Raw genomic sequence first — 22,716 nt, 5'->3', positions numbered from 1 at the left:
CTGAAAGTTCCTTGACCAGATCCCTCTGAAGTCTGGTGAAGTGCGTCAGATAATTCAGAGACCTTAAAGTAAAGGTTGCTGAAGTAAGGGTGCGCTTCCCATACCGGTCCATGCTCCTGGACTCTTTATTAGGAGGATGGACGGACGTTGAAGCCTCTGCCACATCTTGCTGGGTAGCAGATGCCACCACCAGGGCATCTACAGCCACGCCTTTGGAGAGAAAATCCTTTTCGGGGGGGGGCTGAAAAAAATTTATTGGGGCGAGCTGGCACCGGTTCCACAGAATCCGGGTGCTCCCACGCCCTTCGAGAGATCAAATCCAGAAGCTCATCGAAGGGCGGAGACACCCAGGAGGCGGAGGGCTGAGCCCCGAAGGCCTTGAGGAATGCCGACTCCTCAGCGGAAGGGGGTTTGGACTGCCAGTCGCCTCGTTGCTTCAGGATTTCCAAAATGTCCGCAAAGGAGACATCATCCGAGGACGACTTGGGGGACCCCTCCGCATCATCGAGGTCAGTGTCCGAGGTGAGAGACTCGTCAGGGGAGTCGACGTGCTTCCTCTTGCACTGTCTCTTCCTTGGAGGTTCCTCCGAAGATGCTTCGGAGGGACCTTCAGGAAGGAGGGAACCCCCGATGGGGGTGACCTCAGGCCCCAGGGCTCCGCTGTCTTGAGACAGGGGGACTACAAAGGAACCAGTCTCCGTGCCAAGGGAAGGTGCCGGTGAGACGGTGGAGGTGGCCAAAGAAGATTTGGCCAAAGCACTCCTCATGGCCCTGAAGGCGGGACCCCCAGAGTACTGGGAAGGTCCGACCCCCGAGGCCACAACAGTAGACGGCACTCCCGCAGCCGACGCACCGAGAGGGAGGCTCGGAACCGACAACATCGGTCCCGAAGCGTCACCCCTGGAGCCGACCGAGGAGGTCCGTGTACCGAACTCCGACCCGAAGGGCGGGGTTGGAGTAAGGGTCGGAGCTGACCCGAAAACCTCCATCGGCTCCACCAGCACCGACTCCAACGGTGCCGAGGCTGTTGGAGGAGGAACCAAGACAACAGGGTGGGCAACCGGCTCCGAAGCCGACTGGGCTGGAGCCGAAACCAACTTTTGGAAGACTGGAGACTGAAACAGCCTTTGAAGTACCCTGTCTATGTCTGAATCAGACATTCTCGAAGACCGAGAAGAGATCGAACGGGTTCGAGTCGACTTCTCCACCGGTTCCGAAGGACTGGGGCACCGGCTCTGAATCGTCTCGATAAATGTCGGTGCCGAGGGAGACTCCACAACCATTGCAATTTCCCTCGGAGCCGAAGTGGACTTCGGCACCGAAGGGGAAGAGTCTGAGCGGGCAACTCTCATCGGCTCCGAAGACAGTGGAGCCGATGAAGGTGACCCGCCTCTCGAAGCTCTAGCCGTCGGCTCCGAAGCCAGAGGAGTCGAGGCTGGAGGCATCGAGGCAGACCGTTCCGCCCTCGGCTCCGAAGTCCGTGGAGCCGATGGAGAAGCCTGCTGAGATTTCTTTGTGGCCGGTTCCGACGGGCTGGTCGGAGCCGACAATTTCTTTTTCTTAGAAGGAGAAGAGGAAGAAGATAAAGCTTCCTCAAAAGAAGGGGTAATAAGCCCTTTTAGAATCAATTTGTTTTTCCTCTCTTGGAGGACCCGGGAGGAAAAAGCGTGACAAACGCTGCATGACTCCTGAAGGTGTTTAGGGCCTAAACAATACACACACAAAGAGTGATCGTCCATTATGGACATTTTGTAGCTGCATTTAGAGCATTTTTTGAACCCAGATGGTCTGTGCTCTTTCGACATGTTTACACACAAACACTACTACCAAAAAAGAAACTTTTTCCAAAATTTTGTTAAAGAAAATGTAAATACGGACAAGACCCCTCTAACAGAAACGGGATTACTTGACCAACTAGACTACAACACTACAACAAGACTCACACTAAATATTTCAATCACGCGCGAGGGCAAGGCCCCTCTAACTTAAACGGGATCCTTTCCCTCAAATTAAAGACAAATTTACCACAAAAATTCACTCAAACTCAAGTCACACAACAACGATAGCTGTTAAAACAGCTTTTGGGTAGATTAATCAAAAATTCCTGACAGAAATTTTTTGAAGAAATAAGCACTTAGCTCAGCCAAGTCCGAGACCACGTCTTTGCTGTAAAGCGGCAAACGAGATCTGGGGAAGCAGTGGTGGTGCATCCTGGGATGTGGGATAGCTCAGCCAATAAGAGACTTCGTTCTATAGTATAGCGTGCCGAGTCGGAGCCGATCCCATCAGTACAGAATGTAGGCAAGATAGGATCACATAACATCTGTGATTTTTTTCTCTGTACTGTTTTATAGATCACTCAATTTTTTACATTAGTTACCTTATCTTGTAAATTATTACTGTATAACTTAATGCATAGCAATATATTTTAGCTCTTTTCCTGGAGGGTGTACCTATGATTTATAATTGTGATTTTTTTCTCTGTACTGTTTTATAAATCACTCAACTTTATCTTATCTTGTAAATTACCAGTATATAACTTAATACATGCAGAAATACAGCAATCATACCATGTTTTATGTTTAATGCAAAATGTAATGTCTTTCTCTGTATGTGGAGCTTTTCTCCCCCAGGCCTCCGCTGAAAATGGGTGTCCACCCAGTTGGACTTTCCTGGTAATCAAATGTAAAATAAATAAATAAATTTCGGGATACATTCTGGTCAATGAAGCCAAACTCCATTAGCTGTGGACATGCATGTTTCTGCCTCTTTATTGACCACATCAGCAAAGTATAAGTGGATTGTTTGGCTATACTTCAGAAATACAGAGTCTTCAACCCCAACTGATGGGACCTGTACGACAGAGTCCCAAGCTGACTGATCATGGGTAGAATTCCAGATAGATTCCCGGACAGAACACTCTTGTAAGATACAATCTGGTTTAGAAATATCTAAGGTGCAAAAGATGGCCACTTAGTGATTAGAATCACAATGTCCTAACGTTATAGGGATAGATCGACATATTATAATAAAAACACATGAGCTTAGGCTATGCAAACGTCTGTACTAAATCTAAAAAGTAACCGACAAGCTTCAGCTGTGGAAGACTGTATAAGACTTGCACCAAACAGTTTATAAAACAAGTAGAACAAAGTTACAGCCCCTCAAAAGTAATATGAAAGATGCGAGGAAGTCTTACATGGCTTCATATAAGGATACTGCAGTGGTGGCTTCATGTAAGGATACTGCAGTGGTGACACATACCACTAGGAATTAAGTATCATTAGCTTAGCTTCTGGAAGTGACTTAGAAATGCCTACACAACTAACGACTGCCAGGAGGGAAAAACTAAAAAATTATTGTATTCATCACAACGTTCCAGCTATGTTATCCATTTTCATTCAGCCTCAAAGTATAGGACTCGGCTGTTACTGCAGCTCGTGGAAGCCTACAAACTCTCAAGCTATTCCCTACCTTCACTGCTCTTGTCTCCTCTCACCTCAGATAATGTATATAGCTTGAGAGAAGAAGAAGACAAATTATAAACAAGGAACTATGCAAGTAGTACAGGACTGTCCCATGGGAATTCACGTCAGTCACAGGTTCTTCAGATAAATCCATGCCAATTGCAATGCACCTTACTGGAAAAACAGAACTACTGCAGAGAAATGCATCAAGAGGAAGATCATGAAAAAGATGAGAGCTGAATGGATCCATAAGGAACTACAATGGACCAGAAATACGGAGTCGCTTGAATCAGAAGTTGTAGATGCCTCAGGTTCGTTAATACCTGACAATATTGTAAATTTATCTAGTTTAATTTTGACTATTTCTTTATTAGAAAATAGTTTGCAATATATACCCCCCCCCAACAGTGATAGTGTGGTTGAAACGTTGACTGACTTGAAAACCTTTGGCAGAAATCTCAATTTAAAGTTGATTTTCAAGAACTCTATGTCTTCCGAAAGCTGTTCCTGTAAGAAGTCCAGTACATTTATCCCCAATAGTCATCCTATTGTGACTGCTTTCTTAAATGTCTGTGAAAGAGATCTTCTTGAATTATAGTAATTCCAATACAGATTGCTTTTTGGTGAACTGTTGGAAAGCTGATAGACTTGCTGTACAGAGCTGGAGTCTATTTCAAACTGATAAGTACATATTTTGCCACTTTATACACTTGCCTATTATTTATAGTGGTGCTGTATTGTTTCTGTTTCTGTCTCTTGTGTCTCCACTGTGTTTTTTTCTCAGGGTAGCTCAGGCTAGTTTCAGGGAGGGGATTGTTGAGCCAGCCCACATCCTAGCTGTTAGTCATCGCCTGAGGTGTATTTCATTGTAATTCCAATACAGATTGCATTTTGGTGAACTGTTGGAAAGCTCATAGACTTGCTGTACAGAGCTGGAATCTATTTCAAACTGATAAGTACATATTTTGCCATTTTATACACTTGCCTATTATTTATAGTGGTGCTGTATTGTTTCTGTCTCTTGTGTCTCCACTGTTTTTCCCACCCACCCTCTCTGTTCTTTTCTTGGTGTTAGTCTTGACTTTGAAACTGCCCGCCCCTCTTGTAAGTTTGTATTTGGATACTCCTTCTGGGCCTATCTCATTTGCTCAGTCAACTGAGTGCAGTGAAATCATAGGCACTCCTGTGTACAAAGAAAGCATTTGAGAAGGACAATCCCTGTAGCCTCTTAATCCTGCTGTGTTCCTTCCCTCAAAAAAATAAATAAATAAATAAATAAATAAATATATATATATATATATATATATATATATATATATATTCAGCTGTTCTTACTATAACTGTCTTAGCTGCTGTTCTGCGGGCTGTTATCTGTTCAGTTGTTCTTACTCTGCAATTATTACTGCTTGTTAGAAGCCTTCTAATTTAATGCCTTCTGCACTTGTTTTTTAGTCATTTGTTAATTTAATTGCATTTAATTAAACTGTATTTGCTGTAATATTGATACACGTGTGCTAGCCTGCACTGCATTTGAATTGTATTTACTGCTGTTTTAGCTGCTTTTCTGTAAAAAAAAAAAAAAAAAAATTCCTAGCTTGTTTCCTGCCTTTCCTGTAACTTGTCTAGTCCACATACAGACTTGTTGTATCCAGGTCTGTTTGTAAGCTCCTGAGCCCCCCAAGCCTTTCTGTGTTGGAGGGAAGCCTTCTAGCTTATCAGTGGGAGTGGTAAGCACTAGGTGGCCTATCTACCACAGGAGGATATGTTTCTGGCCCAGAAATTATAGTTTATTGGCTGTTTGGGAAGCTCTTCCATCTCTTTCAACCTTCTGATTCAAAAGCCTGTGTTTGTACTTGTTCCCTACCTTTCCTGTAACTAGTCTAGTCCAGGTACAGATTTGCTGTATCCAGGACTCTTTGTAAGCTTCTGAGCCCCCCAAGCCTTTCTGTGTTGGAGGGAAGCCTTCTAGCTTATCAGTGGGAGTGGTAAGCATCAGGTAGCCTATCTACCACGGGAAGAGTGGGTTTTGGCCCATAACTTGTAGTTTATTGGCCGTTTAGGCAGTTTTCCATCTCTTTCAACTTGCTGCCTTAAAAGCCTGCGTTTGCGCTTGTTCCCCACCTTTTCTGTAACTAGTCTAGTCCAGGTACAGATTTGCTGTATCCTGGACTCTTTGTAGGCTTCTAAGCCCCCCCAAACCTTTCTGTGTTGGAGGGAAACCTTCTAGCTTATCAGTGGGAGTGGTAAGCACTAGGTAGCCCATCTACCACAAGAGGAGTGGTTCTGGCCCAGAAATTGTAGATTTTTGGCCATTTGGGTAGTTTTCTTTCCATCTCTCTCAACTTTCTGGTTTTAAAGCCTGTGTTTGTGCTTGATCCCCACCTTTCTCGTAACTAGTCTAGTCCAGGTACAGATTTGCTGTATCCAGGACTGTTTGTAAGCTTCTGAGCCCCCCCCCCCAAGTCCTTCTGTTGGAGTGCAGACTTCTAGCTTATCAGTGGGAGTGGTAAGTACTAGGTAGCCTGTCTACCACAAAAGGAGTGGTTCTTGGCCCAGGAATTGTAGTTTATTGACCATTCGGGAAGTTGTCCATCTCTTTCAACTTTCTGGTTTAAAAGACCACATCTGCACTTGTTTCCCATCTTTCCTGTAACTAACCTACTGGAAAGCACTAGAAAGCCTTAAACTGATATCAGCCTTCTAGCTTAAAAGAGAGACTTTGGAGTGATTATCAGTTTTCTGTATTTTCTTGCTGTACTTAACTGTTTTCTGCCTAAACGCTGATTTTCCAGCACTTATTGTGATTTAAAAGCTTGTTTTTTTTCACATATTATACTTATTTGATTGTCTGCACTTTTAAAAAGTTGTTTTTGTTTAAATAAATTGTTTAACTGTTGTAGGCTACACACTAAAATGTGATAGCCATTTCTGATCATTTGTAGTCGTTTAAAGCTGTTTAAGTGTACTTTTTACTGTTTTTGCCTTATCTTTTCAAAATAAATAAATAAATACATTTCTTGTTTTCTGCCTTTCTAAGCTAGTATAGTCCAGTTTTCAGGCTAGTGCTGAATTCAGGGCTGTGCTACAAGTTTCTGAGTTGCCCATACCTTACTTGGATAGAGGGAAGTTTCTCTGTTCACCTGTGAGAGAGGGGAACTTTGAGCAGCCATCTGTCCCTGGAGGAGTGGTTCCAGCCCAGAAGTTAGCAGTTTAAAAAACGCGTTGCATGGTTTTGTGTGCCGGGCAGCACCGGTTAGTTAGGGTTAAATTATTCCTGGCTCCACTAAGTCTCCTTCAGTTTTTCACTTGAAACTAGTCTTACTTTCAACCTAAGCACTCAAAAAGCATCCTACAGTCTAGCACTTGCTCAGACCTAATAGCAAGCACTAATATACCCCGACACTTGACTGCCCAGCAGGGCAAGGCTCTTTATCCACCCCTCACCAACCAAGTGACTAAGCAGCTCACCCTACTATTCAGGCATGACCAAAGGGCAACTTCAGGTGTACTCTCCAGTCCAGCTGGTGAATATGGGTATCCTGAGGCAATGTTACAACTGCCTCATGTACACAGACAGCCCTCTCCTCCTACCACAAAACACTAACATATGTGAGAGATGCAATTATACAGCCAAACTGGAGGCTAAGGTATCTCCACCCAAGACTGGAACAGACAGTCATGAGGAGAAGGTTAACACTTGCACCACACCTCCAGCCTCACATAGACCTACTAAACCAGCACTGGCAAAATATTTATTTATTTATTTTTATTTTACATTTGTTGACCGGGCTAGTCTAATGTCCATTTTCAGTAGAGGCCCGGGGAGAAAAGCTCCAAGGAAAAAACATACAATTTAATAGAGAGTAACATCAAAACAGTTTTATACAGCAATAATTATACCATAAAAGCAGTTTTATACAGCAATAAATTTAGCATAACATGTTAGCTAAAGAAATTCTTAAAAGAATATAAAAAATAGAAGAATTAAAAGGTTTTTTTTTTTTTTTTTCCCAATTATAACCTACTCTTACTAGAAACAGGTCTTAGAAGGGTAGTATACTAAGTAGATTAAAGTATACTACATTTACATTTTACATTTGTTGACCGAGCTAGTCTAACTGGATGCATGTCCATTTCCAGTAGAGGCCCGGGGAGAAAAACTCCACGTATTTGTACAGAGTAAATAGATGCTAAAAGAATAGAAGTTATACAGTATTGTCAAAAAAAAAAAAAAAAATCAAAAAATTATAAGATAATACAAAAGTTTTAACAAATACTGTAGAATAGAATACTGTAGAACAGAAATCCAGTTCTTTAAGGTACAGAGATAACTTTTACTTATATACATATATACATAAAATGTGTGTACTATAGGATATGTTGTTAATTTGTAATAGGTAGTAAATGAAGGAAGGGTGAGAAGAGTGAGTGGAGGGGGGAGAATTAGTCAGGGTTAGTACAGGTGCATAGCCAGTGATTATTGAGATATGGTTTTAGTTGCTTTTTAAAAAAAAAAAAGAGAAGTCTGAGCTGTGATATCGGAAGGAAGTTGATTCCATAATTTTCCTACAGAGTTGGAGAATAAGGAGTCACCTGCTGAGTTTTTGGATTTAGTAGTATTAATCAGCAGTTTGTTTGAGGAACGTAGATTTTTCAGATTGTTATAAGGTGTGATGAGGCTAGAGAGTATAGGAGTGTTGCTAGGTTGATACAGGGTCTTATGAGCTATTGTAAGCTGGTGAAATTGAAGCTGGCTAAGGAATTCTAGCCAGTTTAATTGTTTCAGATTAAGGCAGTGATGGGTTCTGAAAGGAGAGCCTGTAGCAAATTTAGCAATATTATTATAGGAAGTTGTTAGTTTCTTGAGGTTGTTTTTTGAGATATTGGTATAAATGGGAGCGGCGTAGAGCAGAGTGGATAAAAGGTGAGTTCTAGCTAAAGCAGACCTAGCTTCTGGAGTAAGAAAGGGTTTGATTCTGTACAGGAATCCCAGTTTCTTATTAATTAATTTTATTGTAGTGTTTATGTGTATATCAAAGTTTAGATTGTTGTCAATTGTTATTCCTAGCAGTTTAGTGGTAGGTTCAGGTGAGATAAGTGTACCATTATTAGAAGTGAGATTGAAATGTAGAGAGATGGACTTTTTGGTTGGGCTGAAAAGTAGCAATTTAGTTTTTGTGGGATTTAGAAGGAGGCAGTGGTGGGAGAATCATTGTTCTACAGTGCTGAAGGCTTTTTGGGTAAGGGACTGAAGTTTGGTTGGTGAGGTAGCTGAGCAGATTAAGGTAGAGTCATCTGCATAATGAATGCAGGTGGAGTATGGAATAGCAGATTGCAGGTCGTTAATGAAGACAGAAAATAAGAGTGGGCCTAAAATAGAGCCTTGTGGGACACCGAGGGAGATTGGGAGGTGATTAGATAGTTCATTTTGCCAGAGTACAGCCTGCTGACGGTTATTAAGGTAGGATGTAAACCAGTTCAAAGATAGAGAATCAAGTGAAAGAGACTTAATTGTATGCAGGAGAAGTTGGTAGTTAACCATATCAAAAGCTTTGGATAGGTCAATGAAGACCGCTGATGAAAGACAGTTGTTGTTGCGGTTGTTACTGATGTAGTTTGAGAATGACAGCAGGGCAGTGGTGGTACTATGGAAAGGTCTGAAGCCATGTTGGCAGTTAGCAAGTAGGTTATTTTGGAGAAGGTGGTTGAGAATTTGTTTGTGGATGCATTTCTCCATATTTTTGGCTATAGGGGATAATAATGCTATGGGACGATAGTTGGAGAAGTCATTGGAGTTTCCCCCTTTATGTAGTGGGATGATATGAGAGATTTTCCAGATTAATGGGACATCTCCTTCGTTTATAGATCTATTTATCAGAATGGAAATAGGGTAGGCAATGGCCTTAGCTCCTTTTTGCAAGAATTCTGCTGGGAGTTTGTCTGCTGATGGGGAGGTAGGTTTTAACTTTTGGAGAAGGGAGGAAATGTATGAGGTAGAGACAAGTTGGGGGTGGAATTGAGGGGGTGGATTAGCAGAAGAAGTGGGTAGGTTAGATATATCAGGTGATAGGTGGCCAGCTAGAGTTTGGATGGTATCTGTGAAGAAAGAAATTGAAGGAATTTGCAGTTTGTATCAGATTTTTGGGGTTAGAACCTTGAGGATTGGGTGTAATCAATTGACCTGGGTGGAGAAGATTATTAATACTAGTCCAGAATTTTTTTGGTTGTCTGAGAGAGGTTTGCTGTAGTTGGAGATAATAATTCTTTTTATCTAGCAGGATGGCTCTTTATGTGCTGTTTCTATGTTCTCTAAAGGTTTGATGGTCTATTAGATTCTTAGTAGTACGCCATTTTGTCCAGTATTTATTTCTAACTAGGATTTTTTGTTTAGTATTATTAGTAAGCCAAGGGGCTGGTTTAGCTTTGATTCTAATAGAACGAGTCGGAGCATGATGACCCAGGATGGCTAAGAATGTAGAATTAAAGTATTCCACTGCTTCGTTTAGAGGGAGAGTTTTTAATGGGGTCCAATTACATTGATTGAGTTCTGCTTGGAAAAGTTCTGGGTTAAAATGCTTTTTTGAGCGTATTGTTCAGAAGGTGTTAGGGAATATTATGCTGGTTTTATGTCTGATAATGTATGTTAGAGAGTGGTCACTGAGGTCATCTGGAAGGATACCTGTTGTGTAGGTTTGCTGAGGAGTGTTGGTAAGTATCCAATCTAAGGTGGTTGCTTTGTTATTTAATTTATTGGTTCTGGTGGGGGATTCTATAAGTTGTGAAAAGCCATAAAGGTTAATATGGGTGGTGGTATTGGTATTTGTACAGGAATTCCAATCAATGTTGAAGTCCCCAAGAATTACGGTTTCTTGTGGGATATTGCTAGAAAGCCAGGTGAAAATATACTCTACAGTATTACTGTTGTTCCCTGGGGGAAGATAAACACAGATGATGTTTATGGCTTTACTTGTATTTAGCTGTAGTTTGGAGAGAATTATTTCTGCACTAGTGTTTATGGGTAAGGTAAGATTAAGTGTACTGAGTTGTAGCTCATTTTTATAGAGGATTGCTACTCCTCCTCCCTTTTTGGAAGTACGGTCGTGTCTGATGATATTATAGCCCGGAGGGGTGATTTTGTTGTCTTTAATGGTTGGTTTTAGCCATGTTTCTGATAAACATAGAATATCAAATGGATGGGCCTGTAAGAGGGCATGAAGGTGAGCAATTTTGTTACAAATACTGCGTATGTTTAGATGTGCAATTAAGACTGAGTTGGTGGGTTTGGTAGGTGAAGGGTTTATAGAATTGTCTTGGTAGTTATTTGTAATGGTGGTGGGATTGTTAGCGCCAGGGTTCAGGTGGATGTCACCATCTAATAGAGACTGAAGGGGTGTTAAAGGTTTAGGTTGTTGTGGCTTGCAGTAGAAATAAAATACTTTTCTAGCTTTTGGGTTAGAGTATTTAATATGTGTAAGTCGATGATATTTGGCTAATCGGTAACTGGGTTTGAAAATGATATTTAGGAAGTAGTAAGGAGAAAATTCTGTAGTAGATGAGGTGTGTTTGGTAGGTAATGGTAGGGTATTGTTAAGAGAATATTCATAGGAGGTAATGAGATAAGTGGTGGCTAGAGGGGGTAATAAGAAAATCCACATTAAAATTTGAATTTTGTGTGGGATTATGGGGATAGGCATTCTAAGGATGGTGAGTTGAATAGAGAAAAGGGAGGTAAGAGATAGAAGTACTGTAGAGAAATAATAATGGAGTAGGAGTGAGGAGAAGGAGTGATTAGTGATGGATTGATTGGGCGGGTTGTGAGAAAGGGGTTGGGCGTAATAAATTATGTGGTTTGTATGATAGGTGCAAAATTTGGAGGGGGTGTGTTCTGTGGGTGGATAAAAGTAGGAGCACTGGGGGCGGGTGCGAATAGGGGGCAGGGTAGGGTAGACATAAGATACACATAAATACACAAAATCATACTCAGAGGCTCTAAATAAAAACCTGAAAAAGCATCAGAGAGCTCCAAAGCAGACACCCTCAAAACCTGCACCTCCCATCACAAACCAGACAACACATAAAACACAAAATCAATGTACCGCACAATCACAGCCCTTAAGGCAAAATAACATACCTAACACACTAGTAATAGGTGACTCAATAGTCAGGCACACTGATGCCCCACTCACTAGGCTGGACAAGGAGAAGGTTACTGTTAGCTGCCTGTCGGGAGCCAGAATCCGCCACATAACACAAGTACTCAGGTCACTCCAGAACAGGTACAAATATGACTCTGTCATTGTTCATGTTGGTGTGAATGACCTGAGCCGTACCTCCCTGGACTACATGAAAAGAGACATGGAAGAGCTATCTGATCATGTAGCCCAAGCGGGTATGACCCTGACCCTGAGTAGCATCCTGCCCTCACCAAGAATGATACCTCAATATAAAGAAAAAATTATCAATTTCAACAATTGGCTAAGCTTCTGGTGTCATTCAAAGGGGATCCAGTGTCTGTCAGCCTGGGATGCCATGCTCGACAAGCCCCGTTGCTTCGCAAGAGATGGCTTGCACCTGTCACTTCTTGGCTTTCGAATACTGGCCAAGGCTCTTGCTGCCCCATAGTGCCTTTTTTAGGCAAGGCTCAAAATTCAAACCCACCTCCGTAAACAAATCAAGTAAAAAACTGAGGGTTATGCTACTCAACGCCAGGAGTTTAAATCTCAAAATGCATGCGCTCGAAGCACTCCTAAGTATGGAGAACGTCGACATCTGTGCAGTAACTGAAACCTGCTTCAAGGCTCCAGAGAGCACTTCAGCACTACTGGGCTGCAACTCATACCACACATTTCAGCGACAGAACACGGACCGAAACACAAAAGGAGGGGGTGCATCCATATTCATCAAGGACATCCACACCTCCAGGTTACTGGTGCAGCATGATACCTCTGAGATCATCCATGTGCAACTAACATAGGGAAAATCTGCATTTCAAATTGTGGCCTGCTACAGATCACCCTCCATGACCAAGGACCACCACTCTGCCTTTCTGGAGACACTGGAAAACATGAAGGTCCTATCGAACACCCTGATCTTGAGAGATTTTAATTACCCTACCATTAACTGGGAAAATTACTTCAGTACAAACTCCCAGGCTCAGCGCTTCCTGGAATTTATCAACTCAAATGCCCTGGATCAGCTGGTAAACTCCCCTACCAGAGGCCACAACATACTGGACCTGGTCATCACCAACATGGGCGACAGGTGCTCCGTACCGGAGGTCAACCCGTCACTGGTTAGATCAGACCATAAACTAATCACCCTGGATGTCCACACCCCACCACCACCCCCAACCAAGGAAACCACAGTGAAAAACTTTTCTAAAGCAAACTTCACCTTACTTAAGTCAGAGGTGGTAAGTTTCATAGCTACCATGCTAAAGGATAACACTGCCCAAGATGCAGAATCCTTTACAAGTGCACTCTATGAGCTCCTACAAGGATGCATGGATCGTGCCATCCCTAGCAAAACCAAGACTCACTCCCCTAAGAGAAGGAAACCAGTCTGGTGGACCCCTGCCATAAACAGGTTATACAACAAAAGGAGGAAACTAGTTCAGAAAAAAATCAAATCCCAAGAAGGAAAGACATCCCTGATCAGTATCAGTAAGAAACTAAGGTCCCTCTTAAAATCATCCAAGGCTAACTTCGAAAGAAAAATAACCAAGGACTCGAAAGATAACCACAAAGCCTTCTTTAGCTATGTCAAAAATCTAAGTGGCAACTCGCAGATATGCTCTGAGATAGTGCAAAATAGCACAAAATATACTGAACCTACTGATACTGCCAACATATTGGCAGATAGATTCAGTGCAAACTTCACCTCCCGCAAACCTTTAAAAGGGCCCACAACAATACCGGAAAAGTGTAGTGTCCCGGAAATCACAGAAGCACAGGTGAAAACAGCTCTTTCAAAACCAAAAACACAGCATCAATGGAGCCAGCTGGTGTCCCAGGCTGCGTCTTGCACGAACTACAGAACGAACTAACCCCCCACCTAAACACGCTGTTCAACCTCAGCCTCTCCACAGGCTACGTGCCCACAGCATGGCACACAGCAATGGTTATTCCGCTCCACAAAGGAGTAGCCACAACTGACCCTGGTAACTATCGCCCCATAAGCCTGACTAGCCTGGTCTGCAAGGCTATGGAGCGCATCATCATGGAACTCATTAACAAAGACATTGGGAACCTCCAAACACTTGACCCGACCCAGTTCGGCTTTAAGGGCAGATCATGACTACTAAACCTGGTTGACTTCTTCGAGACAGTTACCAAGGCCATAGATGAGGGAAAGGTGGTTCACACAGCCTACCTTGATCTCGCCAAGGCGTTCAACACCATTCCTCACTCGGGTACTATAGAAAAACTCACCAGCCTGAACATAAAACCCCTATGTCACAAGATGGGTTGCCAACTGGCTTACAGACAGAACTCACACGGTAAGAATAGCGGGCTCCAGGTCTGACTCTAAACCAGTCACAAGTGGTGTTCCGCAAGGCTCAGTTCTGGGACCCCTACTGTTCGGCATATATTTCTTAGAAGTACAGGCAAACACAGGAGGACTATGGCTAACCAAGTTCGCCAATGACTGCAAACTGGGAGCCATAATTGACTCTCTGGCTGACACGGACATCCTCCAAAAAGGCCTTACTGAGACAGACACCTGGTGTCAAAGTCATGGCCTCAAGCTAAACGCCAAAAAATGCATAGTCATCCCGTTAAGCTAAACGCCAAAAAATGCACAGTCATCCCATTTGGGAAAAACAAAACACCCACGAATTACCACAAGGCGGCAGCCCCCTTAATACAGAAGAGGTAATAAGAGATCTGGGGACCCAGGTAGATTGTAATCTCTCCTTTGACAATCATATTGCCAAAGTAGTTAGGAAATCCTTCTATGTGGCCCATCTAATTACTAAGGGGTTCGCATCTAGAAATAAAGAGGTTATAGTGCCCCTCTACTTGTCACTCATCAGACCCATCATAGAGTACAATGCCCCGTTTGAGATGTTCCTCACAAGACACTTCCAACAGCTTGAAAGACCACAAAAGCACCTCACCAAGAGGATTACTGGCCTCAAACATATGTCCTATGCAGCCCGACTGAAAAACCTCCGGCTGTACTCAGTGGCATATCGCTTACTCAGAGGTGATCTCTGCCTGACTTACAAAGCCATGTCCAACTCAGAATTGATGGACATGCTCCAGCTAAAGAAATCCAAGTCACTGCGTGCCACGCGCTCTAGTGAGCTAAACCTCGCCACAACAATAAATAGAACATGCTGGAGGGAGAGATTCCTGTCACAGAGACTCCCCATGCTTTGGAACAAAATTCCTAACTACATTAGGCAGAGCCCCTCACTAACACTCTTCAAGAGAAGCCTTGACAAGTGGATGGGTAACAGAAAGTACACCCCTGCGATCGGCTTATAAATGCCCTCGGGCAGATAGCCTAGTACCTACCTATGAACCTATGAGCTAAAATCAAAGTCTAAGTTATATAATTTGACTTTTAATGAATATCAAGCTCTTTTAAATCTGCAACAGTATAATAATTAAGCAGGCAGATAAGGGTGGAGCAATTGTGATAATGACTATAGCAAGATTATATTAAGTACATGAAAGATTTTCTAACACATGAAAAGACATTTCGTAAGATTGATATGTTTATTAAGAAAATTATATCAGATGCGAATACGGTTAAACATAAATTACAGTTACACAGTGATATCTCTGTGGATTTATTTACTTTCACAGTTCCTTGCCCTGTCATACCTGCTTTGTATGAACTTCCAAAGGTGCATAAAAATCTTAACCACCTTCCAATGAGACCAATAATTTCAGAGGAAGGTGGTTGACTGAACCCATTTCTATTTACTTGCAGTGTCTTCTGGGAGAATATCTGAGTAGGATTAAGAGCTTTATACGTGACACAGGAGATTTTTTGGTTAAACTTGGAGACTGATTCAACTCTACACAATGTACTCAATTTTTATATATGACTTTAGACATTACTTCATTATTTACTGTGATTCCTATCTCATGTGGTCTTAATGCTGTATGTGATTTCCTATGTATGAATACTGATGAGCATAGCATGGAAATTGGTACTATATGTCAACTTCTTGAAGTTGTGCTAACAAATAATACATTTATCTTTGAAAAACAATATTATTTACAAATTAAGGGTATTGCAATGGGCATGCCCATTGCTAATACCTATGCTAATATTGTTATGAATCAATAGGAGAATGAGTAAATTTTTTGTTCCAATTCGGAATCTGTGGCAAAGGTATTACTTTATAAACATTTTGTAGAGAACATCTTTATAATATGGGAAGGGGATTCATCTGGGCTTAGTATATTTGCCAAATATTTGGAGAAAACTACTAGTTTTTTTTAAGTTTAAGTGCCATTATTCAAGCAGACAAATTGATTTTTTTAGATGTTAGAATAGAGAATACACTGAATAGTATTAGCACTTCCATATATAGGAAAAATGTACAAGCTAATCGTTATGTACATAGGCAGAGTATGCATCCTCCTTACCTGTTTAAGGGTATAGTAAAAGGGCAGCTTACAAGAGTTAGTAAACTTAACACAGACTAGGCGAAATGGTTAGGACAAATGGAACAGATGACTGAAGATTTTAAGGAAAGAGGTTATGATGAAATGGTATTGTCAAACATAATGCAAAAAGTGATAATAAATAGAAATAGTGTTGTTAAACCATTTTTACTAATACTATGAGTTCTCCCATTATAAATAACTTGCAAATAGATAGTCATCACATGAATAATAATTCCCTAAAATATGTTACTACTTATAATAGAAGGACACATGAAGTTAGAAAGATAATTTCTAAAAATTGGAAAATATTGAAAGCTATGACTGAGTTGAAACATTTTATTGGGGACAAACCAAGTTTTGCCTATAGGAACAGTAAAAGTTTAAAGTAAAGGTTGTCTTATAAAAATTTTAATGCGCTTAAGTAATTGGATAATAAGACTATGAAGAAGAAACAGGGTACTTTCCCATATTATGATTGTGTTTGCTGTACGTTTATTCTTACTGATAACATTTTCATACATCCACATATATCTTTACTTGTTCTGCAACATGTAAGACTATGAACATAGTTTATCTTGCTACATGTATAAAATGTCCTGTTTTTTTATGTAGGGAAATGTACCTGTAAGCTAAAAAAAGAATAAATGAACACCATTCAGATATGCGTAGGAATGTTTTAACTAATGCTTTGGCTAAACATATTTCTGAAAATGACAGTAGTCATAATTTTAAATTTTGAGTCATTGATGTAGTGTTTAAAAATTGTAGTGGAGGGGATATTAATAATACACTGGAACTTAGGAAATATAACTGGATCTTGCCCTTACAGGCTGACTTTTATCCATGAATAAATATGGCTGTTACAATAAAACCTGTTTTAATAAGGAAACAATTGAGATATAAGTGAATTTTAGTTAATTTTATAGTATTATTAGATTTTAGATAGAATTTAAGAATAATGTCTTATGTTTCTTTAAGATGGCTGCATTTATTTATTTGTGTTTGTATAATTAATGAAATTTTTGATAGGATGTGCTGTGTCATGTGATTTAATGGATGTAGTATAAATTAAATGCTTTAGAATATTTTATATGCTTTAGAATATTTTATATGCAATCAGGAAGGGTAACAACCTGAAAGCTTTGCACAATAAATTGCTGGTGGTTTGGCATACTGAAAGTCTTGATTTTTTTGTATAGTTTATAGTTACTTTCTTGACAGATTACCCCGACCTATGGTCCGCAAAGGAAATGAAAAGTTGGTCTGATTTCCTGAAATCTTTTGTCAATGCAAACTGTAGTGCAACTGTCTATGGACATCCAATGAATGCAGCAAGAATTCCCCTTGGTTAGTGTAATTTGGAAAGAATACTGGAAGATGAGTGGCTTGATTAATACTAGACTATGACACCACTTTTGGTAGAAAGGAAGCACTGGTCCATAAGGTAACCCTATCCTTGTGAAAGACCAAGTAAGGGGGTCTCAAGGATAAGGCATGAAGCTCTGATATTCTCCTGGCCAGGATTATAGCGACCAGGGTCTTCCAAGACAAGTATTTTAAATCACATTTGGCTGCAGGCTCAAAGGGAGATTGAGTCAGGGCCTGTAGTACTAGAGTTAAATCCCATGGGGAACAGGGTCCTTAAAGAGAGGTCTTAGCAAAAAGGTACCTTTCAGGAATACTTTACAAATTTTTGCAGAAGCCAAGGTAGAATTGTGTAATCTCACATGGAAATCTGAAATTGCTGCAAGCTGAACTTTAATGGTAGATGTGCTTGCTCCTTTGTTAAACAATTCTGCCAGAAATTCAAGGACTGCATATGTAGGCGCTGTAAAGGGTTCTTTGTGATTTTTCTCTGTCCAAAAAAAAAATCTTTTCCACTTGCTTTTGTACAATTTCCTAGTAGAAGGTTTATGAGACAATAAGAGAATAGAACAGACTGGGGAAGAAAGTAGAGGTTGCCTGGCCATCAACGGAATTGAAGAAACCATGTGGTCAGTTTGAGGTTGGAAAGGTCTGGGTGAATCAGTCCTGTAGGATGGGACAAAAGGTCTGGAGTTGGATCCAGAATCCAAGATGGAGATAGTAGGTGAGGCCACAGGAAGGGGAAAGTACAGTTGTGTGCACCTACCATAAATGTAGATGTTCGAGTGTCTTCACTGTTGCAGTCATAACTGTAGGGTGTTCCTGCCGGCAGGCAGCCCGAGGTCGGCCAGAATCCCAAAGTCTGGGTCCGACGTCGGCTGTACCAGCAAGTACCCTGACGTCAGAACGTAGAGGTACATAGCTGACAGCCGACGCCATCTTCTCCAGCCTTTCTTGCCCCAGATGTCAGAAGCTCCCCAAAATATCCAAAAGGTGTCCCAAAGGAAACACAAATACACCACAAAGGAAGACGAGATAGAACAAACAGAAAACAAGAGGGGAATGGTGGGAGGGAAACCCTGACTGCAACAGTGAAGACACTCGAACATCTACATTTATGATAGGTGTACACAACTGTACTATGTTCTTCGTGTTTCACTGTTGCAGTCATAACTGTAGGGTGGAATCCCAAAGCTGTGAAGGAGGGTGGAGGTCATGCAGAAGAAGGGGCAGCCAGAAGACCCTGCAAGACAGCAGAAGCAAAACCTGCCCTAGACTTAGAATACAAAGGGAGATTATAGTGCTTAGAGAAGGTATGCACTGAACTCCAAGTGGCAGCTTCCAAAATGTCCTTGGTAGGAACTCCTCTGAGAAAAGCTGCTGAAGTGGCAGCTGCCCTAGTAGAATGACTCCTAACAGTGCCTGGAATATGTTTCCCAAAATGAGAGTAACAAAACCTTATTCCATGAGCAATCCATTTGGAAATAGTTTGTTTAGAAATAGCCTTGCCTAAAGAACTGGAGGCATAAGAGATAAGCAACTGTTCAGATTTCCTGAAATCTTTAGTTCTGTCCAGGTAAAATCGTAGTTGTCTGTGTACGTCCAATGAATGTAAAATCCTTTCCCCTTTGTTTTGAGGATTTGGAAAGAAAGTAGGAAGGTGAATAGTCTGATTTAAAGTCACTTTAGAAATCACCTTAGGCATAAATGTAGGATTGGTCCTCAAGGCCACCCTGTCTTGATGGAAAATAAGGTAAGGTTCCACAGCCATGAGAGCTTGCAACTCTGACACCCTTCTTGCAGAAGTCAATGCTAATAAAATAGCTGTTTTCCAGGATAAGAACTTGATATCCGAAGCAGCAGCAGGCTCAAAGGGAGGTAAAGTAAGCTTCTCCAAAACATAATTAAGATCCCAAGCAGGAACAGGAGGAGTTCTGGGAGGTCTTAAATTCTTAGCCCCTCTCAAGAATTGTCTCACCAGTTGATGAGAAAAAATGGGGGGATCAGTGTTGAAATGAGCCGAAATAGCAGAAGCATGAATTTTGATGGAAGAGAATGAGAGGCCTTTAAGCAAGAGTTCAGAGAGGTAAAGTAAAATGGAGGAAATATCAGGTAGAAGAGGATCAGAACCTCGATCCCGCATCCAAATACAAAATCTTTTCCATTTAGAAGCATAAGATTTTCTAGTACTAGCACGCCTAGCTTCCAAGAGAACATCCAAAACTTGTTTGGGAAGAGCAGAAGGAATCAAAGGCCTTTGTAGAGCCAGGCTGCCAGGCAAAGAGTCTTGATATGAGAGTGTAGCATCTGACCCTGATGTTGGGACAGAAAGGAAGGAGACAGAGGCAGAATCCAAGGAGGTTCCAAGAACAGGTGTCTTAAGGTTAGATACCAGAACTGCCGAGGCCAATTTGGAGCTATCAGAATGATAATCTTGGGTCTGTCCTGTTTTATTTTCAGTAGCACCCGAGGCAGAAGAGGAAGAGGTGGGAAGGCATATCCCGAAAGATTCCTCCAGCTGAAAGACAGGGCATCCACTTTCCATGCTGTTTTGTGGAAGGACCTGGTGCAAAATAGAGGTAACTGATGGTTGAGATGGGATGCAAACAGATCTATCTGAGGACAACCCCAAACTGATGTAATCCTGCTGAATAAGTTGGGGTCCAGCATGCATTCGTGGGGATCCAAAAGATTTCTGCTTAGGCTGTCTGCTAAGAGATTTTGCTTTCCTGGGATGAATTGAGCTTGAAGATGCAGGTTCAGATTTAGAGCTGTGTCCCATAGACTCATGGCTAGTCTGCAAAGGGGGTAAGAGTGGGAACCCCCCTGTTTGTTTATGCACCACATGACTGTGGTATTGTCTGTACGAATCAGAAGATGTCCTGGTTGCAAAAATTTCTGGAAGGCTAGAAGAGCATGTTGGACTGCCAACATCTCCTTCAGGTTGATGTGCCAGTGAAGATGTTTCTTTGGCCAAGAGCCCTGCTGGCAGTTGTCTTGAAAATGAGCTCCCCAAGCGTAATCCGAAGCGTCCGTGGTCATGATCTGAGAAGGCTGAGGCAGACGAAAGGGATTTCCTTCGTTTAAAGCACAGGTCCTGGACCACCAAAGGAACTCTTTTTGGAGGCAGGGAATCAGAGGTATCATTGTTTCCAGGCTGTGGTAATGCTGAGACCATACACTCTTTAGGTACCATTGAAGTTTTCTCATATGAAGCCTTGCATTTGGAATCAACAGGATGCAAGAAGCCATGTAACCCAGAGCCTGCAGGAATTTCCTTGCAGTGAGCTGAGTCAAAGTAGCCAAGGTTTTGAAAATTGATGCCAGATGTACTTGCTTTTCTGGAGTCAGGAAAGCCTTTTGCAAGCTTGTGTTTAGAAGAGCTCCCAAAAAGATCATTTGTTGAGAGGGGATCAAATGTGACTTTTTTGTGTTCACTGAAAATCCCAGTAGTAGGAGGAGAAGACGCTGAACAAACTGCAGATGTTGAAGTAAAAGATCCTTGCTGTCCGCCTGGATAAGGCAGTCGTCCAGATAGGGGTAAATTTGAATCCCTTGGTGTCTGCAATAAGCCACTACTGGAGCCAAGCACTTGGTAAAGACTCTGGGCGCAGTAGATAAGCCAAAGGGCAGTGCAGAGAATTGAAAGTGTCTCGAGCCTGCCTTGAATCTGAGGTATTTCCTGCGTTCCTGTCTGATGCGAATGTGTAAGTAGGCCTCCTTCAGGTCCAATGTTACCATCCAAGCATCCTGGGAGAGCATGGGAAGAAGTTGTTGCAGAGTAAGAATCTTGAATTTTGGAATTTCCAGAAAAGTATTTAATACTGAGAGGTCCAGAATAGGCCTCCATGCATTTTGTTTTCTTGGGACCAGGAAAAGTCTTGAATAAAAACCCTTGCCCATCTCTGGGAGTGGAACAGGTTCTATGGCTCTCATGGCCAATAAAGCGTCCACCTGATTTAAGGCCTCTGACCATTGATGTTTTGGCAGATCTGGCCAACCGTAAGACCTTGGCAGAGTATGAAAGTGGAATTTGTAGCCTTTTAAAATCACATCTAAAACCCATTTGTCCTGGGTTATATGCATCCAATTTTGGTAAAAAAGAGATAGTTTTCCTCCGAGAGGAGCTTCCAGGCAAGAAGGACCTGTAGCCCAACAGAGGGAGTCATTGGGTCTGCTTCCTTTGTGATTGAGGTCTGTCTTCTCCCCTTCTAGGTGAAGAAGCAGTCCACTGTCTGGACCTATAAGAGGCCTGTGTCTGTGCCTGGCCTCTAGACCGTCTATATCTTCCCGTTTGAGGCCTGTCAGAAGTGGGAAAAGACCAATTTTTGGAGGGCCAATTTCTAGAAAATCTAGGAGGCTGAACTTGTAAAAAATCTTTGACAGTCTGCATAGATTTTGCTTTTTCCTCCATCTTTTTCATAACCTCCTCAGCCTTAGATCCAAATAACACATCATGTTGAACAGGGGCATCTAACAGTTTCGCCTTAACCTGCTCAGGTAAATTCTGCTCTCGAAGCCAAGCATGTCTTCTTATAACAGTACCAGAGGCTGCGGCCCTGCAAGAAGCTTCCAAGGCATCAAAACCACAATGTAAGCTATGTTTGCTAACTTGTTCAGTTGCATGCAAAACATCCTGTAATTCCTTGTCCTCTGCACATGCAGGAAAGGTAAAATCCTTTGCTTTAAAACAGACAAAAGAAATTGCTGATACTTGAACATATGAAACTGGCAATTTAAAGCTCTAATAGAAAGAGTAGCAGAAGTATAAACCTTTTTGCCCCACCTATCCAAGGCACGAGAATCCTTTTCAGAGGGAATAGGATTTTTAGATGAAGTGGCCTTAGCAGCTTTAGAACCCTGAGAAATAGTTTCTGGATCTGCATAAGGGTTCTTAAATAAGAATTGATGGGAATCAGGGACTCTGTAAAATCTATCAGGCTTAGAAGGAGCAGGCGGCAAGGAATCAGGATTCAGGTTAGCTTCAGAGAAAGCATCATCCACAATGTCAAGCACAGGAGGAATAGCCAAAGGTCTGTGTTGAGGAAGGAGAAATTCTCTGAGTCTCTTTTTGGAGGCAGAATAATCCTGACCTTCCCAATGAAAATGCTCTCTCATCTCATGTAAAGTTTCCCCAAAAGAGAAATCTTCAGGGGGAGAAGCAGAGGGAATAGAGTCCTCTGCATCTGAATCCTCATAAGGAGGAAAAGAGTAATCCTGGTCAGAGGAAGAGACAGAAGACACAGAAGCCTGGT

At 41.9% G+C, this 22,716-nt stretch overlaps 1 protein-coding gene across 1 annotated transcript in view; it reads right to left on the bottom strand.

The window, feature by feature from the left end:
• LOC122790521 (protein mono-ADP-ribosyltransferase PARP14-like) overlaps positions 1-22,716 on the bottom strand; it is a 2,292,317-nt gene that overhangs the window by 1,658,321 nt on the left and 611,280 nt on the right. The gene's annotated exons all lie outside the window — the stretch shown is intronic.

This window comes from Protopterus annectens, chromosome 16.part0 (assembly GCF_019279795.1).
Source record: "Protopterus annectens isolate FY-2018-M chromosome 16.part0, PAN1.0, whole genome shotgun sequence".
Classification (NCBI taxonomy): Eukaryota; Metazoa; Chordata; order Ceratodontiformes; family Protopteridae; genus Protopterus; species Protopterus annectens.
The sequence above is the reverse complement of the archived record's forward strand: the minus strand, read 5'-3'. Positions and strand labels throughout refer to the sequence as shown.